The sequence below is a fragment of the Camellia sinensis genome, chromosome 15 (genome assembly GCF_055761805.1).
Source record: "Camellia sinensis isolate YWXY chromosome 15, ASM5576180v1, whole genome shotgun sequence".
Classification (NCBI taxonomy): domain Eukaryota; kingdom Viridiplantae; phylum Streptophyta; class Magnoliopsida; order Ericales; family Theaceae; genus Camellia; species Camellia sinensis.
Genome location: NC_138975.1, coordinates 56541974 through 56548647, shown reverse-complemented (window position 1 = coordinate 56548647; position 6674 = coordinate 56541974). Strand labels below are relative to the sequence as shown.

The 6674-nt window shown below is 36.9% G+C and overlaps 1 pseudogene; it reads left to right on the top strand.

The window, feature by feature from the left end:
- Nucleotides 1-3207: 3207 nt before the first annotated feature.
- On the top strand, nt 3208-3996 carry LOC114294310 (NDR1/HIN1-like protein 1 pseudogene; annotated as a pseudogene).
- Nucleotides 3997-6674: the final 2678 nt, after the last annotated feature.

Here is a 6674-nt window from a genome sequence, read left to right as displayed (position 1 = left end):
CATTCAAACAACCATTCAAAATTAACAACCAAATGATAAATATTAACACTGGGTGTTCTTCTGGGACACATATTAACAAACAAAACTAAGATATATGTATTTATATGTATATACATATTAACACTTTGAACATCCAAATGTAAATCAAAATTAATTAAAAATTATATCAATACAAACAAAAGTAAAGAATTTGTTCCTCTCCTCTTTGATTTTGGATCTCAAATCTTTCATAGAAATTTTGAAACTTTGCTTTTCTTCATAAACCCATGTTTTTCCATTCAAATCCAGTTTGAAACCAGGGGGAAAATCGACGAACGGCAACAAGGATGACCGACGAACTCCCTCCGGTATATCGACGGCAAAGAAAAGAAGAGAAAAGATCGAAATGGTTGCTGGCCATGGAGATCGAGAGAGAGAGAGAGAGAGATGGGGGGCTCGTGGCTGTGGGGGTGGCGATGGTGGGTTGCGGCGGCGATGGCGGGAAGATGGTGGCGCCGTGGGATGCCTTCTTGCCTTATTTCTTCCCCTACCTTCTCTTCTTTCTTCTTCCCTTCTCTGGTTCTAGTTCTTGCTCTTTTTTTTTTTTTTGAAAACATGCCACAAAACGACGTCGTTTTGGGGCACCGCAGGGACCGCCGCAGGAGAACGCGGCAGAGGATCCGGATTCGGTAAAGAAGAGGCATAAATCACCCATGGTGAATTTGACGCGGACGTGACCAAGATAGACCTCAAGCATTCTTTCTAGCCCATAAATACAATGGGCTTAAAAATTCTGTTTAGGCCAGCTTCAGAATCGTATATCCAATCTTTTGTGATTGGTCAATAAGCTCTGGTTTGATTTAGTTTTTGAGAAAATTTTATTTTGCCTTTTCAAATTACTATTCAAAAATCAATTTAACTCTTATTTTTTAAAAAATATTAAATTTACACTTGAACTATTTATTTTTGGTTCAATTTTACCTCATGTTCCATTTATAATCGAATGGAAGTTATTGATGTGGCACCAAAATTTCATTTTACTCCCAAATTATCTTTAAAATATCAATTAGACCCTTAAACTTCTTTTATTTAGGGATCTAATTAATATTTTAGAGATAGTTGGCAAGTAAAATGAAATTTCGGTTCCACATCAACAACTTCTATTTTATTAGAGACAGCAATCGACGATGAGAGTAAATTGATGTAAAATCAAAAAGTTTAGTTACAAAATTGATATTATTAAAAGAATAAAGGTTGAATTAATTTTTTAGTGATAATGTAAAAGTAAAGTGAAATTTTCTCTTAATTTTTTTTATTACGAACTATATACTAATCAAGCTTTGTAAGTTATCGAGACATTAATAATCCCTATTGTGAATCCAAATTATATTGTTATTGTTATGATTTAAAACTAGGATATATTTTTTTTATGATCGGGTGTTCGGGTCAACTTACACTTAACTAATTTTGGTACTAATGCAAAGCGTCCCCTTCATGTCGATCGGGAAATCTCTAGCAAAGCCTCGAGGGTGTGGTACCAAGGAGTCGATAACACTTAGTAAGAGTTGAGCCTAAGGAATACACCCCCAAACCCTAAGTTACACCCACTAAGCCGACCATTAGGTTTTTAAAACTATGATCATCACCACAGATAGCTTGCCCAATTCATCTCAATCTCAGTAGTGCCTGGTTTAATATCAGGCTACACTATTATTTTATTATAACATATGTTTGTTATTTTGTATAGGGTTATGTATCATGCTTTGTTGAGAAATTTCATGCTGGTAAGTGATCTCATTTTGACTTATTTTGTGTTATATGTAACTATAAATTGAATTGAGGTTTTGTTCAGTACCACCTATAATTGTTTTTAAGATATTTTTATGGAGGATTGAAAAAAATTAGTATCGACATAAAATAATTATAATATCCTGAAAATATAAGTAATTTATGTATTAAATTATATAAGTAAATCTCATACTTTCATCTTGTTACAATTATTTTAAATTTATATCATTTTTTTTGCAATTATTCCTATTTTTCATATTCCCTATTATTGCAATGTTTGAAGTCACCACAGCAACTTCTTTGATACGGCGTTCATTATATTAAGAATGAGGATCAAATTTTAAAATAATAATTTTCTTTTTTAAATAACGAAGTCTTCGCTGCGTAAACAAATTAATTTTCCAATTTTAACCTCTGATTAAATTACTACACAAATCAATAAGAAAATTGAACGTGAAAAAAATGGGAAAAACTACTGTCCCAATATGCAATCGAAATTTAATACTCTCTCCGTCTTAAAATATCAGTCTCTTATTTTATTTTTTATTGTCCTAAATTATTAGTCTCTTTTTAAAAATTAAGAACTAAAATAATATGAATTTCTTATTTTGTCTTTTTTTTTTAAATTTATTAACAATACAAAAAGTGTAATTATGAAAATTAATATTTCTAAAAAAATGTATTGTCAATATTTTTAAAGTGTAATAATTTTATTATTAAAAAAATTAAATACTCTAAAAGAGACAAAAAATGAGTAGTTTGAAAGGAGGAGAAAACAAAATACATGAGAGAGGCCAGAGACGTCATTGAAATTCTAGACCTTTGCCAACTGACCAATAAATAAGAGAGTAAAGATTCCTCGTTGACTTTTCTATTAAACTCCTTACCATATGAGTTATTGGATTCATTTTTATACTCAATTTAAATGATTCTAATTATTTATATTTTAAAATTTATTATATATATCATATTTATAAAAAATTAAATTAATTAAATATTAAAAAATAAAAATTGTTTAATAAAAAAATTTAATAAATAATTTTATTATTTAATAAAATTTTTAATTCACATAATTTTTGATGTTCGATCGGTTCTATTTTTATAGATATAATATACATAATAAATTTTAAAATATCAAAGATTTGAATTATTAATATTCGACTCAAAAGTTGATCCACTAACCCATGAAATAAGAAATTAAGCAAGGGAGTCGAGGGATCCTTGCTCATAAATACGAACCACTGCTACAACTCGGAAATATTAATAAACTACACACTCCAAAATCTCTCTCCCAACCAATACCAAAGAAAGGAAAATGAGTGAGAGCACTAATTAGTGCTATCACTAATGATGTGGCAGTGGGCCCCACCAGCAATGATTTGATGTTTTGGCTTTGATGTTGTATTTTTTTTCTTTTTTTATTGAGTGTCATGTCATTAGTGGTCTTTTTAGAGCTCCAAAATTAGTGGTCTCTATCATTGTTGCCAAAGAAAACCAACAGAAGCAGTAGCATCAGGACCAAGAGAGGAGGGAACAAATGTCGGTGTCGGTGAAGGAGTGGTTGAGCGACACGTGGAGCGACCTCAAGGACGACCTCATGGAGGAGCGGAGGAAGACGCTCCGGCGGATATGCAATGGAGTTCTGATCTTGAGCGTCATCATCTTAGTAATCGTCCTCCTAATCTGGGCCATCCTCCGGCCCAAGAAACCCGACTTCGTCCTCCAAGACGCCACTGCCTACGCCTTCAACGTCACCGCACCAAACTTCCTCACCTCCAACATTCTAGTCAACATCGAATCCCGTAACCCAAACGACAAGATCGGCGTCTACTACGACAAGCTCGACGTCTCCACCATCTACCAGAACCAGCAGATCACCTCCTACACCGCCATACCACCCATATACCAGGGGCACAAGGAAGTCAACGTTTGGTCTCCCATGGTGTCAAGCGTCAACGTCCCCGTGGCCCCATACAACGGCGTTGCACTCAGCCAGGACCAGGCCTATGGAACAGTCTTGCTCACCATCAAGATTGAAGGACGGGTTAGATTCAAAGTTGGCACCTACATTTCTGGCCGCTATGGCTATCAAGTCCTTTTTTGATTCTGGTAAAATGCTTAAGGAGATTAACAATACTAATATAGCTTTGGTTCCTAAAGTTCCCAACCCCTCTAAGGTTGGGGACTATAGACCCATATCCTATTGTAATACCATCTATAAATGCATTGCGAAAATGATTGCTAATAGGATTAAGGGTGTGTTGTCGGATGTCATTGATCCGGTTCAGTCTGCGTTTGTCCATGGGAGGAGAATTGCTAACAATATTTTTCTTTCCCAGGAGCTTATGATAGGGTACCATAAGCTCTCCCCCTCTCCTAAATGTGCCATGAAAGTGGATTTAATTAAGGCTTATGATAATGTTCGGTGGGATTTCCTCTTTGATGTGCTTAAGGCTATGTCCTTTCCTACTAGGTTGATTCATTGGATCAAAGCTTGTGTTACATCTGCTAGCTTCTCCGTCTGCATTAACGGGAGTAGCCATAGGTACTTTCAGGGGGCTCGGGGGCTTAGACAAGGAGACCCCATGTCTCCTTACCTGTTTGTCATTATTATGGAGATTCTTGCTAGGATCCTTAATGAGTAATCCAAAGACCCCCATTTCAAATTCCACTGGACATGTGGGAGGAACAAAATTGTGAACCTTTGTTTTGCTGATGACCTTATGGTCTTTTGTAAAGGGCATGTCCCTTCTGTCCAACTTATTAAAAATGGCCTTATGGAATTCCAATCCCTCTCTAGGTTATCTTCGAACCCAAATAAGAGTAATGTTTTCTTCTCTGGCTGTACCCCCTCTCTTAAAGTTGACATCTTGAGGATCACTCAATTTCAGGAAGGTAGTTTACCTGTGAGGTATCTTGGTGTTCCTCTCATTACTACTAGACTTAAAGCTAGTGATTGTAAAAGTCTTGTTGATAGGATTACTAATAGGATTAAATCTTGGACTAACAAAACTCCGTCCTATGCTGGGAGGGCCCAACTGATTAGTACTATCCTGTTCTCCATGCAAGTCTACTAGGCTTCCCTTTTTATCCTTCCTAAAAAAGTCATTAAGAAGATTGAAGCCTTGTGTAGGTCTTTTCTTTGGTCTGGCCTTGAGCTTAAAAAATCTGCTGGTAAGGTTGCTTGGGATAGAATCTGTGCCCCCAAAAATGAAGGGGGGTTAGGTTTTAAGTCCTTAGATATTTGGAATAGAGCTTCTATATCTAAACATATTTGGTTTATAGTGGTAGGTGGGGAGCAATCTATGTGGTGTCAATGGGCGAACTCTTACTTGTTGAAAGGCCATAGTTTCTGGGCTGTTGCTGTCCCTAGTAACCCCTCTTGGGTGTGGAGGAAAATCTTATCTTTGAGGGAGGATATGTTCCCCTTGATTAAGTATAAGATTGGTAATGGGGAAGGCATTTCCTTATGGTATGATAATTGGCACCCTCTTGGATCCCTCTGGTCCAAGTATGGCAATAGTTTGATGTATGACACTGCATTAAATGCTAAGGCTAAGGTGGCCTCTGTTGTGGGGGCTAGTTGTTGGAATTGGCCTAATGCTTCTTCTTGAGAGGTGAGGGAGATTATTGCCCTTACTCCTCCGGACATTATTCCCTCCTTTGGAGGTCATGATTGAGCCATTTGGCTGCCTTAAAAGGATGGAAATTTCAATATTGGTTCTGTTTGGAATTCCTGGAGATTGAAGTGGCCTCTTGTTAATTGGGCTAACCTGGTATGGAGTCCTCACTCTATTCCTAGGGTGGGTTTCATTATTTGGATGGGTCGGTTAAACACTGGTGATAGGCTTGCCATCTTTGGTATTAACCCTAACCCAGTTTGCCCCCTATGTGGTATACCTGGTGAGGACCATGATCACCTCTTTTTTCAATGAAAATTCTCTTCTAAGGTGTGGACTGATGTGCTATCCAAATGCAATACAAATTGGCACGGCCTTACCTGGTTGGGTTTGGTGGACTTGATAGCTAGAGACTGTAAAGACAAGTCTCTTGTTGCTATTGTCAAAAGACTTGCCTTTTGTTGTACTATGTACCATGTTTGGTTAGAGAGAAACAATCGTATTTTTACCAAGGAAAGGAAACCAGAAGAAATCATTTTGAGGAACATCATAAGCATGGTCAGATATAGAGCCCTTGCTCTCAACAACATTAAGAAATCCCAAAATGATATGTGGTTTCTACAAGAATGGAGATTGCCTTCAAATACCATCAAAATTTGAGGGCTTTGTTAGCTGTGTGGGTCGAGTGAATGGGAGCACTATACTGTGGGTTGAGTTTAGCAAGGTTCTATAGTGAGTTAATAAGCTTCTATGTTTTGCAGGTATGGGATGTGGCAGCTCTTCAAAGAGGGTTGTGAGTTCACTATATGTGGGTTGAGTGATGTTAGCCACATACTGAGTGCTAATGTTTGCTCTATGTTTGTATTACAGGCTTGGGATCCTAGCTGGTATTGGGGTAGGGAATGTTAATTGGTGAGGGTTGAGTGAAGTGAGCCACAAATTGTTGTTACATCTTTCTCTACTTCTTTATTTATGTTATGATTCTATCTGAGTTCCGTACACTGTTTTGTTTTGAGGGGTGTGGTTATTGGGGGTTGAGTGATATAGCCCTTATATATTGTGAGTTTTGCTATATATACAGTGTTTTGTAATCAATCTATTGTGTTTTTTCATTTATGTGATGCTGCCTTTTCCAGGTTACTCTGATCTGTTTTGGGTAGCAGTGGAGATGGGCTATTTTTGAGTGTTGTCTAGATTGAGGCCTCACGTAGTGTAGTTGTTTCACAGACCGGGCCGCATGCTGCGCCAGTTTGTATGGAATTTTTTGCTGGATAATATGATGTTTTA